The sequence below is a fragment of the Enhydra lutris genome, unplaced genomic scaffold, assembly GCF_002288905.1.
Source record: "Enhydra lutris kenyoni isolate GAN:26980312 unplaced genomic scaffold, ASM228890v2 scaffoldscaffold2, whole genome shotgun sequence".
NCBI lineage: Eukaryota > Metazoa > Chordata > Mammalia > Carnivora > Mustelidae > Enhydra > Enhydra lutris.
The window spans coordinates 59780821-59807727 of NW_019154086.1; the positions used below are offsets into that span (position 1 = coordinate 59780821).

General features: G+C 36.8%; 1 protein-coding gene across 5 annotated transcripts in view; it reads right to left on the reverse strand.

Moving 5' to 3' along the window:
* The window catches only part of LOC111147612 (BBX, HMG-box containing), a 278763-nt gene that overhangs the window by 151906 nt on the left and 99950 nt on the right, over positions 1-26907 (reverse strand). For all 5 annotated transcript variants that reach the window (XM_022503790.1, XM_022503808.1, XM_022503800.1 and 2 more), the window contains exon 3: positions 14813-14886. The gene's annotated coding sequence lies outside the window, so the exon portion shown is untranslated. The remainder of the gene's footprint in view (positions 1-14812; positions 14887-26907) is intronic.

Genomic DNA, 26907 nt, shown 5'->3' on the forward strand with positions numbered 1-26907 from the left:
ACTAAAATTTGTCTTTATAGTCTTATCTTTGGAGATATACACACACACACACACACAGACACAATCCTCAAAACAACACAGCTGTAAATTAAAAAAAAAAAATACTTTTCCCAATTCTCCAATTTATAAAATGGTTACTTCAGAGGAGTAATGTGATTTGTTCAAGGTTGTAAAGCAAAAACATGAGAACTGGGGCCTTGAATCTCTGGATTCCAAAATCCAGTGCTTTTTCTGACATCCCATGTTCTCTATTAGAAATGAATCCTATATAAATCATAGAAATCCAAACTATACATTCAAAGTAAAATTTTCTATCTTTTGGGATACTGAACTACTGAGGTTACTCACTAGGAAATTAGCTCAGAGCTTCCTTTATTTTAAAAATCTATCAGAAAAAGTAAGTCCTAATGAAAATATACCAGAATGATTGAAAAATTTCAAACAAATGAAATTAAGTGACTGTGACCTGACAGAATTTTAAGATTTTAAAAAAGGAGCTAGAGTTAGTTCATTGCTTTAACAATTTGGTAATTTCAAAGTCTTAATGATTCAACACATTTCAGCTGAAAGGTTTAAAAACTTCCACATTTCAATGAATTCTTTAAATCTAAATCTAATACTAGTAAGCTTGTCTCAAACTTAATCTGTCATAATGTCTCATCTAAAGTATATACTGCATGCAATCCGATTTCAGGGTACTATAGTAGAAACGATTTAATGCATCACTCCTCCTAAGCCTTAGTATTTTTTCTCTTGAAGGATACTTAACCTCTTCTAAATAATCATGCCCTTTTGAAAGCAATGTAATTGCCAGAAAATCTCCTTTGATACAAGGGTAAGCATGTTACTGGATTTCACAGCAAGACAATATAATAATACAAAAAAATTTCTATTTAGTTGTGCACTGCTATACTGTTCTATGTTCAGTAATTTTTAAACCACAAATTTTCAAATAAAACCTGAAGTATAGTACTGCTCTGCCCTCTAGTGACTAGCTAGGTTTTGCTAACTACATGCTTTTATTTATTTAAACTGCTTTCTGAGCAATACTTAGAAATTTTTTTTTTAAATATAATGGCTGCTCTGTCATCATTTGGAGAGTGATGAAGAGTACCAGTCAAGTTTTCAGATACATCTTTTGATGTGAACACAACATAGGAAAGAGATACGATTTATTTACATAGGGATGGTATACCTAAGTCTTACAAAAAAAAAAATTAATCTATTCCAGTCCTTATTCATATTTTTATGCAATTTACTTGGAAAGGTCAAGGAATTCCATTCATGTTAAAAAACTTCATAAATTTCATAGCTATAAATCCTAAATTGGTTAATTCCATTATTTTGGGGACTGAGCAATCACACTGAGTGGTACTATATATACACCACACATAGATGAACAATATTCTATTAACAGAGCAAAACTATGCTTAACACAAAGCTATACTGTTTATCATTTACCCTTAATTATTCAAGTGGCACTTTAGGATTTTCCTGAACCTCAGTGTAGTCACTAGGAAATTAACTGTGACTTTATATACGGAAAAATTAAACAAGGACCCAGGTAAAACCAGAGTTATTTATTATACAGAGATGCACCCTAGTATTTCAACGAAAGGAGTTCATTTCCCTCTTAAACTGCCACAAACTTCCTGCAAAGAACTGATGCATTTCTAGAAGAGCATTTCTACTCTAGTCCCAAACATACTACTTCTGTGTCTACATACACCTATGTAAAAAATAAACATCACATCTGTAAAAATGGTATGTAAAGGATACCTGAACATGTGAGGCTAATCCATGGACAACATGGTGGTGTGGTTAGGAGAACAAAGCCTGCAGCCAGACTAAAAGTTTGAGTTCTTGCTCTGCAGCTTACTGGCAGTTATGATCTTAGGCAGATCATTAACCTCTCTGTGCTTCAGGTTCCTCACTTACAAATTGTGAATAAAAAAGACACCTACCAATAGTAGTGTTTTATATCTTGATAGGTATTGGGGGTTACATAGGTGTACGCATTTATCAAAATTCAGAGAATGTACATTTAAGATCTGTGCATTTAACTGAATGTTAATTTCAGATCAAAAAAGTTGTACACAGGGCGCCTGGGTGGCTCAGTGGGTTGAGCCTCTGCCTTCGGCTCGGGTCATGATCCCAGAGTCCTGGGATCGAGCCCCACATCTGGCTCTCTGCTAGCTGGGAGCCTGCTTCCCCCTCTCTCTCTGCCTGCCTCTCTGCCTACTTCTGATGTCTGTCAGATCTCTGTTAAATAAATAAATAAAATCTTAAAAAAAAAAAAGTTGTACACAAATAGTGAACTACAGTCAATAACAGACATCCTGAAGTACTTATGATAGGGGTAGTAATGTCTTTAATTTACTTGCTAGTGAGTCAAAAATAAATTGATGATGGACAGGTTATAGATCTGTAATAACATAATGAAAATGTTAATGGTCAAATCTAGGTGGTGAGTATGTGAATGTACAATGATATTTAAAAGGTTCATAACAAAATGTTGAGGGGAAATACATCCACCTCTCATACAGCTGATGTGAAGGATTAACCATGTATGTAACAGTATTAAATACACAGAAAAGTACCTGACAAGCAACAATGGCAAATAGCAACATATTAAGCAAATAAAAGTGATCTCTCTTCTTCCTTAGTTGGAGGGGAAAATGTAAGAAAATAATGAGGTACTGAGCTCCCAAACCACAGTGAGTAGTTGCTGTTAAGAGTGTTAAAGTTCAACTTTCAAATAATTCATATAACTGCGTGGGCCACATAGAGAACATAGTCTTGAAAGAAAAAGCTGATTAGAATCCTGCTCTGTTTTTAGTAAGCCAAAAAGTTCAGACAAACTAAATATTCTGAGTCTCAGTTCCTTCATGTACAAAATGGGAATAATGAGACCTACACATTTAAGAGTCACTGTGAAGATTAGAAAAAATACACTCCTACACACGTACACAACAGAGAGAAAAATGCAAATGATGACAATTGCCGTTTTCATCATTATAATCATTACTAACTTATGGTGAATCTTGTATCCCCTTATAACTATTTTCTGCAGATGGAAACAAAAGTGGCCACGTATCAGATTCTCTAGAAATTTCACATACAAGTGGCCTCCTACACCAAAGGGTTTTCGACAGGATCTTTAGTAAACCAGTGGGCCCTATAGAAAGCATCACTGTACTTCGTGTAAAAGGAGCTGGCAATGACAGGGAATTCATTATTTATCCTTCTGCAGTGTCAATTATAATATAAGTCTTATGGGAGAGGCATTTACAAAGTAGTTTGCTGATGATATTTTAAATAAAGTCATTTCAGTGCATTTGAGAAAATGGTATTAGCACCTGGATAAGTTTTTAATTGAAACAGCCTGAGATAAAATATCTAAAGAAAAGAATATTAAAACTACATTTATAGAAGATGAGTTTTGTGCTCCCAGGGAGTGCTCTCTAAGTCATTATACACTACTCCACAAAAACAGTGGCCTAACATAGTTTCAGCAAAAAAGAAAATCAAGAATGTGGCAATAAAACAGGGAATACTGCTAATGCTATACAAAGTGGCTTCTGACTTGATCACTGCACAAAAAATGCTTTCTTCAAAGGATCCTCAAATCGCCTAACCCAAACACTGTTTGGGGGCATTTAGAGTTCTCTATATTTTTCAACATTTTTGTTGAAAATTCTTCCCCATCTTCTTTGGTACTGTACTCTATTGCTCACCCCCCTCAACCCCCTCCCAAAGATCTGATTATTTTTCCTTCCTTTAGACTTCTCTTAAAAAAGAATAGGTAGGTGTTCTCCAAAGTTCTGTCTTTGCCATATTTTCTACTTTTACCAATATTCGAACTTTAAGCTCTACCTCTCTTTCCTGAGTTCTATTTATCTTTAGCCTGAATCTCTGCCAAACCCTTATCAATCTGTAACTATAGCCTATACATAATCACGTGGATGTCCTCTTTGCATTTCAAATCCAATCCATCCTAAACTCTATCTCCCCCAAAATTAGTTTCTACTACTCTCTACTTCTGGTAACTGTACTATCTGAACACCCATGCTTAAATTAAAAACCTAGCTTTGACTTCCTTTTCAACACCCTCACTTCTTCCTTTCCTTTTATGATCCCTCCACCGTCCCAGTACCAGGTCAATCTGTTGCCAAATCCTACAGATTAGTAATTTGGTTCAAGTGACAGGGCAGAAAGTGTATTCTTTGAGAAACACAGTGAAAGCTAAATGTACAATCACTAAAGACACGCAGACACACATACAGAAGCTGAACAGTAGCAGGTATTGAGTGTTTGCGAAAATCTTCATTGAAGGAATCCTTAAAACTGAGTATCAATTTTTGCCCTGCAAATTGGAAAAAAGACTTATTTGATTTTATGAGTTGAATATCTCAATCTAAAATATTTCAAACTACATCCAGACATGTCTCTCATGGTGGTTCCATCCAGAAGAACAATTTCCTCTTAACTAGGATTTGCCAAATTCCCTTAAATCAATCTTTCCAATACCTACCTCCTCTTTTCCCCTCCAATCCATCCCTTGAATTGCATCTGCTCAAAATTTTCCAGTGGCTCATTTGCCTTTAAGGAGGAAATAAATAAACTCACTCTGATATTCAAGGCCCTCTTAGGTCTAGCTTTTTCTAGGTTTCCCATTCTACCTTTATATACACATGCCATCCAACTGGCAAAAGGGATCTAATTCAGTTTTTCCAGACTTCTGTATTTTTCCCTCTGGGTAGTCTTCCTTGATATACTTACCTGAGATTTAAAACCTTCCTCAATTCTTAATGAAGCTTGTCCCTCTTTCCTGCTTAGAGGTCCCCTTCTATTATCATAGTGCAACTATGACACTAACACACTGACTTGCACGCTGGTCCAGTAAATATTTACTAAACAAACAGAGGAACAGAAAATACATTACTTTACCTTTAAACAAAATATTTTTTCCAGTAAAATTACTGAAGGCAGTTCAGGTTCTAAAAAGAAATAAAACAGAGCTGAAGAAAGAGCGCAAACACTCTCATAGGTGGGCCAGAAAGGTTTAGAATTTCAATATACACTAATAATTTTAAAAGTATATAAGCACTCTATAGGATCCATGGTTGTTATGGTTAGAATGCACACATATTCAATTAGGAAAAGAAAAATTGCTATAAAAAGACCACAAACACCTAACATATACATGCTGACAGAGCAGACTTTAGAAGGAATCAAGGTATTTTCACAGATGATTATCCTCGAAACAAGTTTAGATATATTAATTAGAGATAGTCAAAGTTAATAAATATGTTAATTATACTCATATTCAAAATTAATATACCTACTGATATTAGATAAAAGACCAAGATGTATTAGTTCATGCTCATGTGCATGAAAATTATCAAGATGTAGAAAAATATTTTCTTCTCTTAGATCAATTGTGAAATGCTAAGCCAGTGATCTAAAAATGAAGAGAAATTTTGCTTTTCTAATTTATGAATAAACTAGCAGAGTCAGCTCATGACTGAATTAACCATTTAACTAAAAATTTTAAATTTTTTATCAGGTGAAGATCATTTATGAAAAAGGCTCTCATACTTTAAAAGTCATTAAGAATTCACAATACATTTCCTTGCTTTGTTAAGATAATTACAGTCTAGGAAGAAAATTATGTAAATTATAAAAATTTACTATTATGCTTACATAATTTATTTGTTTGAGGTAGTAATTTTGTTAATACCAAGAGTATAAAGTGATAATAGTCCTAAAATAACTATAATCCTCCAAATGACAGATGACTTATCTCTTAATACTTTCATAAGTTTCAGCTTTGATTGGGCTTTAATAAAACTGCAATATTAATTGGGGGAAAGTATAAAAATCAAACTTCTATCACATGATTGTGTAGAAGATATTTTAAAGTATCTAACAATGTAAAGAGCAAACCTTATTCTTTCCTAACGATTTAAAGCAAGTCCATCCTATATTCAATAAAGACTTCTGATATAATAAAGACATGCATGTTGAAGCTGGGTATTTCTCTTGTGAATGGAGACCAAAAAAATTCCTGAAATTCAATTTCAAGGAACAATTAAGAAGCAAACAACTCCAAGTCCGCTTTTGGCTTACTGTCCTTTCTGCGAACAAACACATTTTCTTCACAGTGCCTGCCAAGAGCCGGACTGGCACTGCCCCCTCCAGCACTTTTAATCCTCACTATAGCCTTCAATGATCAGTGTTCACCCCATTTCACAGATGCATCTAGGTAACTTCCCAACATTGCAATCACAATAAAAGCCATCACAATTAAAAGCCGAGTCAGATTTAGCCTTGAGTCCAGCTCACTCTATAGACCACGTTTCTAAGAGATCAAGCTACAGCTCAAACAAAAGTGACACATTTAAATCCGTCGTCCATAAGCAAACCTTTAGGTGTTTGCCTATTCATATTAATCTCCAGGAAGGAACAGTCATCTAGAGGCAAGAATAAGAATGTTTATAAGCAATATGAAGTAAAACTTCTAGAATACTTTTTCCTAGACACATCATAAACTCAAATGTGTGTAATATTTTATTATAATAGGAATAATCCGTAAAAAATTCTATGACTGTGATGATTAAAACTCATAAAGAGAGACAAAACTGGGACACCTTTCCCATCAACAAGATATATTAGAAGAGCCTTATTAGAGAGATTTATCTTATGTTCTCTAAAAAAGTGACACCTCTCCGTGAATAATAAAGAACAGCAAAACCCACCACTTTAACAGATACAACAAAACTTACAAACCTGGAAACTATCATTCCTTTAAGTGTTCACGTTACCAAATGAAAGATGGACCACCTGCTTCATCAAACAGAACAAAAACCACTGGAGATTGTCTGCAGCTACTGATTTCAAACCTCCCTGTCATCTCTTTTATATTAGAATGGATCTAGTATCAAGAACTAGTAACTAACAATGCTGAAAACACAGCAGGTATTCAAAAACTATAGGCAGGGTGCAGTTCCGAGTGTCACTCTGTGTTCATCCAGGTGGTGCCGCGATATGGAAGGACGGATACCAGGACACACACTACCCTGTACGTGGACACGCCTCCCATTCTGCAGGTCTCCGTGCCTCTAACCTGGCAATTCACCATCACTGGAATTCGTGTGGCAGAACTCAAAGTGTTTAGAACAGTGTTCATCCGATAAATGGTAGCTTTTTATTATTTAGGCCTTGTTCAGAAGCCAGTTCCTTCCCATCTGGCTGGCTCTCTCAAGAAACCTGTGTTCTGTAAGAGCCTAACAGTAATGTTCAGTGCCTCAAAACATCACCTGGAGTGGAACATTTTGTGCCATGGAGAGACCTTTGGTAATAAATGGTCTTAGAGTAAAGGTGAAGGAACACGGAAATAGTTACAGAATTCAACTGCCTTTTAAGAATAATGATATAACCAAGGAAGAGGCAGAACAACTGCAAATTCAATTTCAAGGAACAATTAAGAAGACAATTAAGAATTGTCAATTCTTAACAATTTCTTAACAATTAAGAAACTAACCAATTTGTGAAAGTCTAAATAAAATCAAAACACAATATTCTTATCCATATCTCAGAGATTAATTCAAATAGAGAAATGCCCTAAAATTACCACCACCACCACGGCCCACCCCCGCAAGAATAAAACACCTAAGTGTGGACTTCAGCCTACCTTTTTGGTACATATTAACTGAATCCAGGGACCAGGCAGCATCTCTTTAAGCCCAGGTGAACCAATATGCCTACCCTAAATCTCAGGACATTCACATGCACTCCACTCACAGGGGCACGCACTGACTGTTAGAGAATTATTTGGCCAAGGTCTTAAGGAACTCTTGAAGACTCAATGCACACTATAAATGAGTCAATAGGCACCCAGAAGTTTTTTGCTACTCATTTTAAGTTCTTCAGCCTTTTAACACTTATTGATTATGGGACTAACTATCAACCTAAAAGCACAGAGAGACTTTTATTTTTGAAGAACAGCTTCTCTCCCTCAATTCAGACTGGGAAAAATAATTATCTGCAGGTAGACCAGGAGATGCTTATTAATGGCAAGTTTAATGGCATACAAGATCAACGAAACATGAACACTGGTAATACTAAATTACCAAATGTTTCCTAAGCAACTTCCATGTGCCAGAGACTTTTCCTAGGTTTTGGGGATGCAGCCATGAACAAAACAGACTCTCTAGTGTAAAATTAAGTCCTTTAGCTCTCCGAATAAACTACATGCATATACTCATACATACTATTTATACTTACACGTGTATGTACAGAATATCCAGTAAATGCAATATATATTTTATACTAAAATGCACAGAAATTCTGAGAGCTATCTTATGAGAAATTTGGCACCATTAGATCCACTTATTTTCCTGGAGAAATGCACTTCTCTGTAACAGAGATCAAAGAGAATACCAATGTCAGTATAAAAATACTTAATTTACCCATTGTTTCAGGGAATACTAATGCATGGAGTGAAGTCACACCTGAATTTATTTATGCTGTCCTTAACTAGTAAATATCGTAATCAAGAAACTGATTCCACTGTGGAGAAGAAATACATTGCTGAAATTTATTATGTACAAAGCTTTTGAGTTTGTGTCATTCTTGTAAATAGTTTCACAGTAAAACTGAAATCAAGAGTAGCTAAGAGTTAAAATACCTTTCAGTCGATTAAACTAACATCCACAAAATTAGATTGCTACTTAAAAGCTTATCCTTTAATAACCTGTAAACACACAAGGTGAGGTGATAAGTTTTATAAATCTATTTAACATTATTTTTACACAAAGGTGTTTAAAGTCTCCAAAGTTTCTTTCTTTTTTATTCTGTTTTCTTTTTTAGATAGGTATCAAATCATCAGAAACTGAAAACATTCAACTGACAAAATATGTACACTTACACAAAATTCAAAGATAAAACTAAGTTGAGCCTATGTCAATATCCAACAAGTAAATGTACTATTTACATGTCACTAATCCTCAACATCCACCAACTGACTTACTACTAGAAAAGTATGCTACTGTAAAGTAGAAAGAAGTACTACACAGATGGTCAGTGAGCTGTATTTGGACTATTATTTGAGTAATTCCAGCAACTATTACCTAACTTATAAGCTCGTATCAGAGGAAAGAAGGGAAAGGAAGAGGAAGGAAAAAAGGGATAAAGAAGGGAGTGAGGGAGGCAGGACAATAAACAGGTACATATAACACATATGGGACTCCATGACTTCTGTTGGCATTATTACAAACACAGAATCTTTTCTTTTGGTTTACCAAAATCTTAAGTACAGCTGATCTTTGAACGATACGGATTTGAACTGCGCATGCCCACATCATATACATGTAATTTTTTGTGGGGGGGGGGGGAATAAACACAATACAGTACTGTAAATGTTATTTTCTCTTCCTAATGATTTTAATAACATTTTCCTCTCCCTTGCTTATTTTAAATAAATACAGTATAGAATGTATAGAATACATAGAACACACAAAATATGTGTTAACCAACTTTATGTTACAGGTAAAACTTCTGGTCAACAGTGGTCTGTCACTAATCAAGTTTTTGTGGAGTCAAGTTACACACAGATTTTCAACTGTGCAAGAAGTGTTGCTCCTAACACTGGCCTTGTTCAAGGGACAACTCCATATGCCATTTTCCTGTTTGAATTCACAACTGATTAATAAAGTAAAAGAAAATCACCCTAAAAAATGTGAATTGGCTTGATTATAGTAAACAGAAAGAGATATAATCTGAAAGAGTAATTGAGTTATTCTTCAACCTAATTTTCAAATACATTATATTCCTAGAACCAACTAATACATATGGAAAGCAATTTTCAATGATGTAATTCCTCCATTATACAAATCACTGATTGTCAGTTCTTAGACTTCATTCTTTTACTTGTATGAAACTCATTTCCATGCACAGTGACTTCAGAGTGGAAGAAATATGAATTCGGTAATTTCAAATGGCTCCCACCTCAAAGATCCAATAATATTTTTAGAATTTTAGACTGTAATAAATACTTTCTGTGACTCTATAAACAAGGAAACCTCATGTAATAAATAAGGTTTCCTTGTTTATAGAGTCACAGAAATTTTTTTTTTTTTTAAACTTTAACTTCACTCTTTGGTAACAAAAAAAAAAACAACAAAAACTACTTCCATTATGAACTGAATTAGTTGCCCTCATATTGGTATGCTGAAGCCCTACACCGCAATGTACTTGGGAGACAGGCCCTTAAAGTACGTAGAGGTTAAGCAAGCTCATAGGTGGGACCGTTCTCCAACAGAACTGGTGTCCTTTCCAGAACAGAAGAGACACCAGAGCTCCCTCTCTCCACATACACACAGAAAAAAGGCCATGAGAGCAAACAGGAAGAAGGTGGCTGTCTACAAGCCAGGAAGGGAGACCTCACCAGAAACAGAATTTGCCTGCACCCTGATCGTGGATTTTACCCCCAGAACGGTGAGGAAATAAATACCTGTTGTTGGAGCCGCCCCATTTGTGGCATTTTGTTATGGTGGCTCCAGCAGACTATCTTGTCTCTAAAACTGAAGAGTTTAGATTTTTTAGGTAGTTTTATGCTACTGATAATCCAACTGAATGAGTAACTGATGGTAACAAAGATGATCCATTTATAAAGAGAAGAATATGAAATAATTTGAAGAATAATTTACTCCCCCAAATTATTTTACGTTTTTCTAAATTAAACAAATGTAACTATCATTTTACAAACAGCATACAGCTTTGAATCTTGAGATACTGACTATGTTGTGCCTGATTCTGAGAGTATGAGGAACGAAGTCAACAGGGAAGGCTTGAGGGAGTCTAAATAACTCAACCCTCATTGCAAAATAGTAACTAAAAATTGTGAGATAGAAATGCTGATTCTTCTGAAACCAAATAACTTTTGCTCTACGTGGTAAAGAAAGCTTCAGTGGCACGGTCTCCAGTTCTTGTACCTTGCATCAAGACTTTATCAAATTTGATTTGATACTGACCACATTAATATTCAGAGTGAAGGGATGTCACACTGTCCTTAAACGTCTATATTTTCAGTGGCAAGAAGTGAATTATTAGATCATAGGGTGGCTAATATTTCTGCTGGGTCCACCCTTTCTCTCAGTGTTAAGAATGAAGACACTCTATATTTTCAGTAGAAATGTAGAAGAATACACAGATTCTTACACATTCGGGGCAATATTTTAAAACCCTTGGAGGTGTGTGTCTGTGTTTACATGTACATACACTAACACATCTTACACATATATATAGTCTGAGGTCTAGGGATGGTATTTTATGCTGTGTTCAAGATTCCTGACCTCTGACCACAGCTTTGTTCTTTTAGTACAATTTCTCGACTGCTCCCTATGTGCCAGGTCTGCATCAGGCACTCAACATACTTCATTTACTTCTTAGTCCTATGAGGTAGAGATCATTATCCTGTACTAAGATGTGAAAACAAAGTTTCAGAGAGGTTAAATTATCGCCTAAATTCTTTCAGTTAAAAAGCTCTAGAAGTAGGATTTGTGCCAAAGTTTCTCTGAAGTCCCCCAGTCTTAAGGAACTACAAACTATCAAACACAGCATCATTTAGCCACTCTTACATTTTTAAAATCATCTTACTCCACAGGTCTGGTAGCAGTATGTTATAATACCTGTGGGATTACTCACACCAATATTGGCTGAGAGGTTGTGTGCGCCTACTCATTTGCTAGAAGACTATAGAGACAGTGACGCACTGCTCCTGTATAATGGTTATGATCTCAGCTGGAGCACCTTAGAAAACTCCTGGAATACAACTGTTAACCTTTCTACAGTGTCTGCATTCTTTCTCTCTAGGATGGTTCTTAAAACTGATCATAAGTGGGCTGCCTGGGTGGCTCAGTGGGTTAAGCCTCTGCCTTTAGCTCAGGTCATGATCTCAGGGTCCTGGGATCGAGTCCCACATCAGGCTCTCTGCTAGGCGGGGAGCCTGCTTCCTCTTCTCTCTCTCTCTCTCTCTCTCTCTCTCTCTCTCTCTCTACTTGTGATCTCTCTCTGTCAAATAAATAAAATCTTAAAAAAAAAAACTGATCATAAGTAAAGGCATTTGGCTACTATTGCCTGGTAAATTTATTGTATTTCCACTGGAAAGAGAAAAGAAACCATTTTCTCATCCTTTTCTTACATCAAATTAGATAATACTTATCAAAGTTCTGTAAAGTACTACACATTGATAGGAAATTAACTTAAGGATCAGTATTTTCCTTCTCTAACTCTGTGTGCAAACTGCAGAGGATCCAGGCTACAGGTATTTTCATTCATTTTTTTTAAAGTACTTATAACACAATGGGACATGTGGGTGGCTCAGATGGTTAAGCCACCAACTCTTGATTTGGGCTCCGGTCATGATCTCAGAATCATGACACCAAGCCCTATGTTGCTCTGGGGATGGGAATCTGCTTAAGATTTTCTCTCTCTCCCTCTGCTCCCCAAAAAAACAAAAACAAAACAACCACAGCTATTTATAACACAATAATGTAAGTCTATTATATATACCAGAACCCTTTATTCCGTGACGGGAAAAGTTCTAACATTTGAATCATCAAGAAACTCTTGAATTGTATGAATTCCTCAGTCCTTAAAATTTGTCACAGATAGGGCCTCATAGCTCACTGAGTTCTATGTCAAAAATGAAAGAATTCATGGCCAAATAACTTAAACGTTAAAGAGATTCAATGGAAAGAATGAATGGATTTCTTGGAAGGTTAATAAACCACATGTACCTGTCTCTCTAGAAGAGCCATAGATAGGATTCAGATATTAAGCTAAAACATGCACTGCGCCTCCCAATCAGACTTTCCCTAGCCTATCCCCTCTTAAAAGGCCACTCCTCCCCCGTGACACAGTGGCTGACCATGCAACGTGGTTCAGCTAGTGAAATGAGAGGTAGTCACATGTGCTACTTCCAACCAATAATTTTAGGAGTCACATTTCTACCATCATTCCTTTTTTTCCTTCTGCCTTAATAAGAGTATGCACCCCAGAGAGGCTGCTGCTTTAGCTTTCGTCCAGGAACAAAGAGGACATTGAGGACAGGGCAGTAGATTTACCAAGATGAACAAGAGTGACGAATAATTTTTACTGTTACAAACCACTAAGATTTGGGAACTCTTTGGATAATGAAACATAACTCTGCCTAAGCTGAGTGATACAACCATATTTCCTAGATTTATTGGGCCCTGGCATCCTTTTTTCATGTAACATCTTCCAGGATTTGCTTCCTAATTACTCCTGGTTTCACATAGCATCTTTTCTATTTCTTAGTTAATACTGTTTTTATGATGACCGTAAATGTGAGCTAGAAGTATATAGAGTCATCTTAAGCTTCTTAAATTTTATCAGCAATATAAATGTGTCGATTTCTTATAGTCAATAAAAATATTTTATTGAAATAATTTGATAAACATTCAGAAATCATAGATCAGATGGCTACTTAACGAAAGACTGCCGCACTAATGCTGCTTAACAATTCAGTTTTCTGAGCAGATAAAGTGTCCAGTTTTACTTTCTATAGATGTATTCTTATTCAGCAAATTTAAAATATGTCTGATTTAGCTTGAATGTGTATTTACTAGGATATTTAAACATGAAAAAAATCTTAATGCCAGTGAGAAGATTGGGACATATTTTATAATATATGTATAATCTTAGACAATGACTTTCAAAAGAATGGCTCAGAACCCTTATATTTAAACTTGCACGATAAAAGCAACATTCAGTCATCTACTTACTAAACCATGAAGGTAGCCCACAGGTACTCTAGAGAGATCTGAAAAGCTAACAAATCAAAATACTTAAAAACAGGAAAGATTTAAGATTAACTTTCAATTACTCAGAGAGTAAGTTCATGTCCTGAAAATTGCAACTAAGAAATATTTACTATATTTGTTCATTTTCATTTACATCAAATTCCTGTCTTTAACGCGTAAGTTCACCACCAAGTGTTCAGACATCAGTAAAGCAATCAGACATTTTATTCCCAGACTGAGACAACTCTCCATTTAAGTAACCATTATTAAAATTAATCTGAAAATACTATTGCCATATCTTAAAACCATAAAGAACTTTTTTCCTAAAGAAATAGCTTTAAAAACAACTTATGTAGAAGAAGACAGAGTTACAGCATCTGTGAGTTTCAGAGTCTGATATAATTTGACACATATATACTTTACAACCTCAACTTTTTCTTCACTGTGTGGTTTTCAAATTCAAAACAGTTTCACAATACTGTTATACCTGCCTCTATTATTTTTAGTAGATTAAAACGAACACTCCATAATGCTTTGATACCGGTTCATTTTTCAGTCAAAGCCAAAGGCAGTACAAGCAACAATATCTTATGGGGAATAGACTGATTTAATATTTACTTAGGTATGAAACCTCTACGTATTCAAGACTTGAATAAATTGACTTTTCACCAACAGCACATTACTGTGGAGAAACAAATCAGAGTTTTGAAATTGTTAATATTTTTAAAGTCATGATTTTAAAGGAAAATTTAACTTACTTGATGATGGAGACTGAAAAGTCACTTTAAAAAAAGAGTAATTCACAAACAAAACAAAACAAAAACAACCACACAAAATTATCACACTTTCCTGATCAACATGGAAGGTGCATGCATCAGATGGGGATAAGTTGAGACCAGCTCTAGACAACACAGGGTTCCCACATGGTTGACTTGCTTCCCTGTCTCTAGGTAAGGAAAATGCACCTGCAGTGCTGCTCTTACCGGTCAAGTCAAGACTTTCCATTGTGATTTTAATGGAACATCAGAATTTCCAGCTTCTGTGATGCAGCAGGATTCTGTGAAAGACCCATAGTAAAGTGGTTAAATGGTGAGCCATGAAGGACTTTCCAACAACAACAAAAAAACTTTTGTCCTTTTGCAAAATTACCCCCCACATAATGAGTAAGAGCCAAACAATCAAAATCGGGCAAATTATTAAAAATCCCTATGCTAAATGCTTTAGAGAAAGCAGCCTGAAGTGTTTACTGTCAACTTTAATTTTACAAAAAGTCACTAAAATTATTCAATGGGAATTCTGAGATTAAAGTTACAGATACAAAGATTTACAGGAAATCATTTCTCAGGTTCTTAGCAAAAATCAAGTACAGAATTACAGGCAAATTTTGTGGAAAATCAGGATGTTAAACTGACATCCTAACTAGATTCAAGTTATTTTACATGACTGGACCAACACAACCAGATAAGCTGTGGTTAGGATACTAATATCTCAACATTTATTTTTTTTTTAAATTTTTTTTAAAGATTTTATTTATTTGACAGAGAGAAATCACAAGTAGGCAGAGAAGCAGGCAGAGAGAGAGGAGGAAGCAGGCTCCCTGCTGAGCAGAAAGCCCGATGTGGGGCTCGAACCCAGGACCTGGGATCATGACCTGAGCCAAAGGCAGCGGCTTAACCCACTGAGCCACCCAGGCGCCCCTCAACATTTATTTTTTGTATGTTTTACAAATAATGTGTGAAGCAATTTTTTTTTTTTTTTTTAAAGTGAGGAGTAGCAGGAGACATCCACAGGGACAAATGTTACCCAAAAACTTATATATAGCTGAAAGTGATGAAATAAATATAGGAAAGAGCATCCAAATCAGCAAGTTTGTCCACAAAAATTAAATGGAACATTTTACATTAATAATACTGTAGATACGGACATACACCTAAACTGCATCACTTTTAAGAATTAAGTTATTTCAGTTGCTATGTGAAATGCAACTATTCAGTTTCTAGGATGCTTCAATGGTTAATACTAACTTCACACTCAACCAAGAGAGACAATTTCCCACCCCACTGCAAATTATGGTATTTCTTTACGATCAGCAGGATATACCACACTCTAGACACTGGATAGTACTTACTGACTTACAGCTCTATCAATATTATTGGTCATCTTATGGCATAACTGAAGTTTTTTCCCTAATCATCCACTATGATATGGAAGAACTTACATTAAATATCAAAAATGTGTTCTGATTCATCTCAGTAATCCTATCTAGACTTGGACGATTCAATTGTCACCCAGTGCTACTGAAGAAAACAATAGCTAGAAACAATGAATAAAATATTAAATGGTCTCATGTGGCATCATACAAGATACTACTCATTCATCCATATTTTTTTAAAATAAGAGCATCAGTGAAAAAATAAATCCAGATCTTTGAAGCAAACTACAAAAGACACATATGAATACTTTCAAATTAAATGACTATGTTCTTTTTTTTTTTTCCCATTTTATTTATTTATTTATTTGACAGACAATAGATCACAAGTAGGCAGAGCAGCAGGCAGAGATAGAGGGGAAAGCTGGCTCTCCGCTGAGCAGGGAGCCAAATGAGGGTCTCGATCCCAGGACCCTGAGATCATGACCTGAGCCGAAGGCAGAGGCTCAACCCACTGAGCCACCCAGAAGCCCCTAAATGACCATGTTCTTAACTAAGGAAGGTACAATTCTGAAATCCAAGTAGTGGTGTAAAAGTCTATTCTTAATTATCACAAAATAGGCAACTAACATGATTAAAACTACTGTTTCAAGAAATATACTATCTCATATTTAATCACATAATCTTCTTCATATAAACCTATAAAAGCCAGTATAGAAAAAAGAAAACCATTAAAAATAAACAGTGTAAAGGAAAAAAGGAAAAGAAACACTGTAAAATAAATGAGTAAAAATCACGAATAAATAAATATAAAAAACTGTCGGGAAGTAAATTGGTATAAATGAGAAAAAAAAATTTATAGTGCCAAAATTGGGAAAGGAGAGTCCATCATTAATTGACAGTATGGACTTAATTCTTATTCTGGTATCAAGATTCCTTTACTTTTTAGCTTAAAAAGTGAGCACATGCTATCTGAGAAATAAAGTATGCTAATATTTCCTATATGCAGAACTTCTTTTAGGAGCTCAAAAGTAAGTTCTCACTAATCTTTGGGTACCCTTGTCGATTAGTTGTTTCTATAATCAGTATATCATATATATACATATGTCATTATATAATATATATAATCTATCTATCTAAAAATGGACCGTAACTACACCTTATTTTGATTGTAATTCAAAAATGTTATCAACTGTGACACAGCTATCTCTGGATAAGTCAGGAGAGAGAGGAAGGAGGCTGACTATGCTGTGTATGCTGTAGCCAAGAGAGGTTTTAAAACTCAGGGTAACAAAGAAATCTTGTTGGGCTTAACTGACTATGAGAGAGAAGCCAGGGACTCAGCCACAGAGTAAAGGTCAATTTCAAGGGTGAAGATCCTGCCTGAGACAGACTCCCTTTTGAGTTCCCTGAGCGCCAACCTCAGACACTCCAGATTGTATCTGGCTCTTATAAATGCCCACGAGTAGCTTCAGAAAAGCAGTTTCAGCATAAGCTGCTCTGCATTTAAGTTACAAATAATTCACAAGGTGTTGCGACGTGCTGGAAATGGGTGGCTGTGCGGAGTGTCAGACAGTCGTGGGGACGGGGCAAGGAGGGGAAAACGCCTCAGGCATGAGTGAACACAACCCTGAAGACTGGTGGCTGGGGTGTGCACTCCCACCAGCGCCTGGCCAGATTTTCACCTCAGCCCGGGGAGGCCTGTGTTCCCTGGTTCCCACTCTGGCTTTCTCTCAACCCTCACTCTCATCCTTAGCTCTCAGGACACTGCCTCCCCCAGAGGACGCATACCTAGCAGGACCTATCAGGCACAGCTCAGGATTCCCTCTGAGAAACTTCACCTCTTACCCCAAATTGGGCATCTGACTTGGCATGTGAAAAACTTATCTTAAAGATCAAGCCTAAACAATCCCAGAAAGATCCCAAAGCAACTGGGTTTCTGGCACAGCTTATACAGTGCCCCTTGGGGTGTTATGTTTCAAAAAGCCTATTATACTAAAAAAGGTGAGGTGCCACTTCTTACAATGAGACAGACTCCCAATTAGTGTTAATGTACAGTATAACATTCAAAGGCACATCATGGAAAACTCCCCTTCTAGGCCAACACTGTGTGCTTTGCACCCTGATGTCATTACTACCCGGTCAGTGCAGAAGGGACTCCAAGGCAACCATGCTGCCCACTTACATGGAAAGATATTTAATCCCCAAGAATGACTGCTTTTCTGATGTTTTCATCAATTCTCTGGGTAATAGATTAAGCTTTAACTAACTCATTTTCATACATAACCTTAATTCAATCAAGCTCAATAAAAGTCATTCTGGACTGCAATTATTTGCTAAGGAACAATTATGTTCAAATGAAAAAAAAAAATTTGTTAGGCATGATACAATGCATGGTACAGATGCCCCTCCATTTATGGCACCAGAAACAACAACAAAAATAGCCAAACAGCTAGAAAAGAAAATGGATTTTTCCTCATCCTCCTGAAAACAGAATACTCATGGTCTGACACCTGAAGAAAACAAAATGGAGAACCCAAGAAAGCACATTTGAAGATTATTATTTTCCATGTTTGTGCTTTGAAAGAGACTGCATTTCTAATCTCAGAGTCAGCACTACCTCTTAAAGCCAAAACAAGTCCAGGTCACAAAAAACAGTCTTAATACCCACTCATGTGCTATATCTTTCACTGGTTTCCTCCATTTTCCCAGCAACACATACTCCAATCCCCTTACTTGATGATGCAGCTTTCTTAAAAGATTTTCCTGCCTTAAAACTACTTTTTTACATGAGTACTATTTTTATATTTTCCTCAACTCGTGCTTTTATATACTACACGCTTACAAATAAAACTTAAATGCAAACTCTTCTACGGGATAAAGCATACATGTAGTCTAAAAAATTCTCATGGATGTAACAAAAGCTTTCCCTGTCCTGTGTGTGCCAACGTCTTCCACCCAACCACTATACTGCCTACTCCTTTAATCTCCCCAACAGTGGCAGCAGGCACATTATTCAATAGTACAGTACTGAAAAGGCATATGAGCTGTTTCACAATTTGGGACAATGAATTCCACACCTCAGGTCACTGTGGCCCACACCACAGGCCAAAGGATGCTCTTCCTAGAAATAAGAAGCTGATAGTCTGACTTCCTTAAGTAAGTAAGTAAGGAAGTTAAATCACTTCCTGAAGTAAAATTTCTTCATATGAACAAAGACAACTGCAGAGAGATACTTACACAGATACACATGTATACATACACACACATATATATGCTTTTTAACAAGTGCTATCTTTACTCATACATTATATTGCCAACACTTTTGTTAAAATCTTTATACTTGAGGCTTAAACCACAGCTATTTCACAGGCATTCTGGCCAGGCACCAATCTTTAACAGATATTACAAGTGTCAGCTACACTGAAAATGGAAATCTCTTAAAAGAAAATGCAAACTGAAAGTACCTCTTTGTCACCTTCCCACCCCCACTCTTGCATCTCCTTAGGACCCAGAGCCTTTCTGTTAAGATGTCTTAAACACAATAATAAAGGCAAAATAAGAGTTCTCTAGATATCTAACAGTAAACCAAACTACTAAGTCATTACAGATTTGTCCATCTGTTTGGACTTCATAGTAAGCTGTTAGAAAACACTAGAGGCAGAAACCAAAAATTCTAGCAATCATTGTTTAACACAGGCCTCCTATAATAAGATGAAAGACTTGGAACTCCTCTCTCTCTCAGCACTCAATACTGACCAATTTTAAAAATGCTGCTTTAAAAACTATCACCTGTCTATGTGCCAACAGCACAGACATGCAAATGACAGAACCCTTTACAGCCTGAGAAATTATGAATGGCCACCATGTATTAACACTGCAAAAGGGAAGTATAAGAGTTGTTGTTTTTTAAAAGCTGATGATCTACTTGGGTGATCACACTCACCCCTCTGTCTCACACACAGGCACACACACACATTAAATAATAAGAGAAATGTATGTTGAAATGGTAAACCAAGAACTGGAAAAAGTTAGGATGAACAAGGTCATCTTTATGCAGAAGATGAATCAAGCTGGAACCTGCAGCACCCGTGGAGAGAGGAGATGGAGGTGAGTATTACAGGCACATGGGAAAAAGCACGCCAGAAGGGAGAGGAAGCAGATCTGGCTGGAGGGCTGTGAGTTCACATCAGAAAGTGGAATATGAAATATAGGCAAATGAAAAAGTCATGCAATTTGCTCATTTTTTCTCTCCACAGTTTCAGAGAACAGAGTACAGTTAGTTAGCAGCATGGTGTTCTGCAAAGCACACGGACCTCAGGGCCGAGGACCTCAGGGCCGAACCCTGCATCCACCATTTACTACCGTGTAATTGTGTAATTGTGGGGCAATTCCTGGGACTCTCTGTCTCCATTCCTCATCTGCAAAATGAAGATAACCCCTCCACCTCTAAATTTAGGTTGCCTTCAATTATGATTAAAATATAAATACTAAGGGCTTGACATATAGTACATGCTCAATAAATGTTAGTAATCTCACTGGAGTTAAAACTAAATGGTAGAAAGTCATGTAACAGAGTTACATTGTGAAAGTACTGAAATTTGCCTTGAATATTCTCAGCGTTTGGATGCTAAGTGAATTGCTAGTTTTTCCAGTGGGGTTTCACTGTAGATTTTGTTTTAATTTAGGTGGTTTGAACATATGTTTAACTCTGACAGTCTGAGCAGCCACTTTTTACTCCTACCAATTTCGAGGTACATTAGCTGATTTGATAATACGGATATTTTATTATAATGCTCATTTGCCGTAAGATTGTTGTTTCAGGGACCTCAGTGGAACCATGAATTTCTGCAGTTCCCTTAAGTAGAGGTGGAAAATGAGCAGGCATTAGTCCCGTCAACCCGCTTGGCAGGGAAGCACTGAATGCCTCTTTTATACTCTTGTGAACTATATAAATGTGCCTTTGACCTTCTCAGGTAGGGGAAATTGCACATTTAAGGCAGAAGGAGTTTCACTTCCAGGAAGAGTTTAAAAACATGCTTGCTAGCAGCTACATCAGGAATACCAACAGGGAACTCCCAGGTACTTTGGGAAGATTCATTAGCTCTATCAAGCCACTGAGCACTGAGCTGGAAAATATCAGATTAGGATAATCCCGGCCCTGCAGGATATCGTGCCTATGCTTTACGTGGGTTAGACCAAATAAACCCTGGCCTACACACTTTAGGAATTAGCCTGAACCTTCAGGCAGGAGTTCTGTGAATAAAACCCACTGGACAAACCTCAGGACCACCTTGTCCCTTTGAAGTAAGAAAGGGTTCATTTAACCTGCTTTCACTCCAGCAATAATTGACAATATACAGAAAATCACACTTACTTAAACAATTTAGTCCAAAGTCAATCGATTTTAAAAAAAGGAAGTCAGTCATTTGCAACTTACATTAACTTTAAATGGAAAATATCCTGTTTGAAGTAGAAGTCGCTGGTCTTCCCCTTTTTTCCTGAATTAATTAATTAAATTGCACAATTCAAAGAAGTAAAAAAATATAACAAAATTGTGTGTATGTTATTAAAATGCACACTTCTAGGATGCCTGGGTGCTCAGTCAGTTAAACAACTGTCTTTGGCTCAGGTTATGATCCAAGCGTCCTCGGATCAAGTTCCGCATTGGGCTCCTTGCTCAGAGGAGAGCCTGCTTCTCTGTCTGCCTGCCACTCCCCAGGCTTGTGCTCTCTCTCCTCTCTCTCTCTGACAAATAAATAAATTAAATCTAAAAAAATTTAATAATAAAAATAAAATGCACATTTCTTTTGAAATTTACATTTTTTTTCCTTTAAGCTGTACTATTCAATAAAGAGTCCCTGTCCCTTTCAAGAGTCTTAATGTATATCTAGCAAATAGCTTAATTACACAAAGATGCTGGTCCAGAGATGTTAATTGCAAGAATATTCCTGATATTTAGACACAAAAGAATCTGCCCAAAAGTGATCCACAGTGTCAATACACTCTACTTTATCAACAAAGTTATTTAGAAGTATTATTAGAAGTTATTTGTCAACAAAGCAGTTGCTCCTGTGACACATACTACACAGTAGTTACTTTAAGTCAGAAAGATTCAAGAAACTTTCGTTGGAGGGAAACTGTGAAGGTGAAGCACAATATTTTCATTGCTAAAACCAAGACAAACCCAAAAAAGTTAAGTGACTGGACAAAAGGCATTCAGCTGTTTTGTGACCAGGAAGTACCCCAGGTCTCCACAGTGCTTTTCCCATTCCTCCTCTCTTTAACCCTGCAGGATGTGATGTCATTCCCCAGTAGAGATTCCAGTAATTCATGGAATCACAGAACTCTGGAGGTGTACAAGAGCTGGAGCCCACTTCATTCACCCTTTGGACCACAGCAAGCTAGAGTCAGAGGTAGACCAGAACCAGGGCTCTGGTTTGCCATCAATAGACCAGCAGAATGCTCCAGAGCAGGTTACATTAGATCCTCATTCTTCCTGCAGTCCTCAGAGCAGCAATGTCTACCTAGAAAAGGATCATAAAATAGGGCCTAACTTTCCAATCAGGGTTAGACGGTCAGAGAATGTTTCTTGGCTCTGGAACACTTTCCCCTTCCTAGTCTGAAGGCAGAGACATTTTTTAGTTATAGAAATGAGCATGCAAAATATCTCTTTGCATTTCTAAATATTCTTTTTTTTTAAGATTTTATTTATTTATTTGACAGACAGAAATCACAAGTAGACAGAGAGGCAGACAGAGAGAGGAGGAAGCAGGCTTCCTGCTGAGCAGAGAGCCTGATGCGGGGCTCGATCCCAGGACCCTGAGATCATGACCTGAGCTGAAGGCAGAGGCTTTAACCCACTGAGCCACCCAGGTGCCCTGCATTTCTAAATATTCTTATAAAATACTTTGGAGTGAAAAACCTGGTTTACATGTGTGGAGGAAGGCAGTCTATGGGAACTCCGTACTTCCCACTCATTTTTGTGGCGAACCTAAAACTGCCCTAAAAAAATACTTTAAAAATTGTGAATGTCAATATACTTCATTCTAACTATTAAAATTAAATACTGTGGGGGTGCCTGGGTGGCTCAGTTGGTTAAGCATCCGACTCTTGATTTTAGCTCAGGTCATAATCTCAGGGTGCTGAGATGGAGCCCCAGCCCGGGCTCTGTGCTCAGTGGGGAATCTGCTTCTCTCCTTCTCCCTCTGCCCTTCTCTGGCTCTCCCTTTCTCTCTCTCTAATAAATAAATATAATCTTTTAAAAAAAAAAATTAAATCCTGACTAAAAATGACAACAGTTGAAAATATATAAACAGTAATTCCCCTTTAAATATGCTCACTCACACAAGAAACACCTAGTACCAATTAAAATTATGCCCTCCATTAAAACTAAGCACATGCCCTACCACAACGATCTCTGTACAGTACAAATGTTCCACCGGTCACTAAGCCCCGGTAAATGCCTCTGTATTAGTTGCTACTGCTCCTTTGGCGGTCAGTATTTAAAGTAATATGAAACATTTGGTTCAAGTTATGCCAATTCAAAAAAAAATGAAAGAAAATGACTCTCCAGGTCCCACTGGTAGACGCAAAGGACTCCTTTGTCACGAACTCCAGTATAGCAACCCTTCAGAGCTCAGCGGTCTACAACCCCAGGGGCCAACGATGACATGCGTTACAAGGTGAATAGTGAACGGCGTATCCTGCAGTGGCCCTAGACACATCGGTAGTAGCCAGGGTTCACAAAACTCATGAATATTTTGAAATTTTAACTTTTTAATAAATTTTTTTAAAGATTTCATTTATTTATTTGAGAGAGAACAAGAGTGAGAGAGACTGAAGAGAGAGAGAAAGAAGCAGGCTCCCTGCTGAGCAGAGAGCCCTTGGGACTGGATCCCAGGACCTTCTGATCATGAGCCAGGCAGAAGGCAGACATTTAAATGACTGAACCAGACAGGAGCCCCTAACTTTTTTATAGTTAACAAAATCGTAACTTTCCAAGCTAAAAAGGAAACTCATTGTCAAAGCCTTCTTAAGATGAGAAAATAATCAGCCACAAAAGTGCATTTTTCTATACTGGCTTTTCTCAAGTAGATTATAATAGACATAAATGTATTTCCCCACCCAGTATACATATAGCTCCTATTTTCCGGTAAAAGCACTCTGATTTGGGGGAAAATATTTCTCTTTGCTCACATGGTCTGTGAGCAAATCCCCTGTGTGGGACTGATCTATTTTCCACCCAAGTTTCAGGAATAGAAAGATCACCCAGGCCTGCCAGTCAGCTTCTTCTACCTACTTGGGACACTGTGATTGAGTGAGAAATGGGTAAAAAACCTGAATCGGGGCACAATACACAAATTAACAGATGTGTTACGCTCTTACTAGCACTTGAAGTAAAAGGAGAAAAGAAAGTAGAATGGTTTACATTTGTTGCAGTAAGAGAAAAAGGACATAAAAGTACTGGACCACATACATATCTCCTGAAAAGAAATGAAAGGGAGCATTGATTTATCTTATTTTATTTCAAATCTTAATTTCAACAAACTAATTCCAATTTTTTGGCACACTATGACATTCAATATAGAGATGTTTAAATATTCAGTCTGTACTCGTGCAACACCAAGTTCTCTTTCAATTTAGATCTCCTGTAAAGAAAAGATCCCGGTTTCAACAAAATCACTGAAAAACCGGTGAATGTTAATATGACTTTTTTTTTTTTTTAAGATTTTATTTATTTGACAGAGAGAGGTCACAAGTAGGCAGAGAGGCAGGGGGGGGTGGGGGGAGGGGAAGCAGGCTCCCCCCTGAGCAGAGAGCCCGGGGCTCGATCCCAGGACCCTGAGATCATGACCTGAGCCGAAGGCAGAGGCCCAACCCACTGAGCCACCCAGGCGCCCCGTTAATATGACTTCCTAAACCAATTCTGAGCGCATTCCCAACGTCTTGAAATTTGTTGTGTATGCTTTACACTTAAGTACATAGTGGCACACAATTCATTTTCCATGCCTAGAGTTATGTATTTTCTTTGATTTAGGAGCAGGGGGTAAACATAACATGGAATAGTTGGGAATAGTGTTTTGCTTTGTGATAGTTACCATTCACAGTTCTGAGAAAAAAAATAACCAATTTTTGAAGAATTAAAATATGACACCAAAACTATGCTGAATACAATTTTCTAAAGCAAATCTTCTTCATAACTTGACTTATTACTTTTATAGATGGTCATAGTCAATAAAGAACCAAAGGAAAAAAAAGAACCAAAGAGTTGGTTATCATATAATATCCTGGAAATTATTTTCTTCACAAAATCTCTCATATCAGCTTATCTGACCCAGGCCTCTTTCATAAAGTTGAACATAAATATGTAATGTGTTTATCTATGAACATACACATAGAACCAAAACTCTCAACTTCAAAGTACTGAGTTCTATGGTTACCTGGATCCCAGAGAGTTTGCTACAATTTAAAAAGCAACAACTAAGTACTTGTTTCCTACTTTGAAGGTAAGACAGATACAAGGAAAGCAATATCATTTAAATGTAAATTCAGACCTAGGATAAACTTCTAAACATTAGCTATATCAAAAATGCTTTTATATTTTTCAGAAATGTCAAAAACCTGATTCAACAATGCAGTTAAAACTCAACTTCAATTTGAATTAAAAAACTCAACTCTACGGGTAAACAGTAACAGGAAGAATAGTAATATATTGTGGATTCTGATCTGCCATGTAATTCATAATCTTCAATTAATCTAGTTGGCATCAAGAGTTTTATATGATGAATTTGGGAAATCTTCAAGATACAGTCTAAGATACAGACTTGAATAGATTTGAAACTTCATAGATTACCATAAAACCCGCAACAAAGTTCAACACTGCTGCTATAAAGATAATTTTAATTAACTAGTTAGGTTCCTTTTATTCCATACTCCACCCCCACTCCCCTTCCTCCCTCCAAAGCAACCATTTTAATGTGCTTACAGAGTCTGAATGTGTGCTATTTTTACACAGAACTGAGAATGGCACATCAGATAAACTGAGGTAGAGGAGAGGAGAGACACTATTAAAAGGGAGCTCTCTTTTGAAGTTCCGGTATGAGAATTCAAGTAACACTTCTACTTATTTTCTGAGCTATGTTTCTTTTTCAGAGCAAAACGGAGTTATGTCAACTCTTCGCCCATCACATCTTCACCACCACCCTGATCTGGGGTCACTTAACTCTTGGTAAAGAAGATGGTGGGAGTTAGGGCAGGAGGAGAGATGGAAATCATAAGGCTAAGGTAAACTTGACAAAACCAATATACCTTATAACATGTTTCGGAAGACTAAAAGGCAGCTGTAACCATCTAAATCTCACTGTAAAGTTTCAACAAACACCACAGTTTCTGTCCCATGAACATTCAACTACTTGGCAAAGAATCTAACACGCAGAACTGTTTGCTTACACGTGACATGAATGTTTAAAATTAGAATAAGAAAAGTACTATAGAATCCATCCTACGCAAAATTAAAGCTGAGGTCTGGTCTTCCAACTTTCTTCACGGATCTCCTCTCCCCCAAAAGAGGGGACTTCACCTTACCACAGGGACCAGAGAGTGTCATTCTACCAACCTCCACATCAAAACCCACTCTTACATGAATGACTGAGAATACTGACAATATTAACTGAGGAGTAAAATCTGAATGCTAACATGCAGCACTATTAAGTTTAAGTAAAAGTATCTCTAAATGCAGAGTAATAAAAGTAGGCAGGTAACATGAAAGCTCGTCCACAGATTTATAAGTAAGCACTGCGATCTTTGTTTACATCACTGAAAAATAAAACCTGTAGTCTATACTTAGTAGCATCAATTGTAACAAATAAATGTCTGAAAGTAGAGAATGAGGCATGTCTTAACTGAAAAGCATGTAAAATGACACTA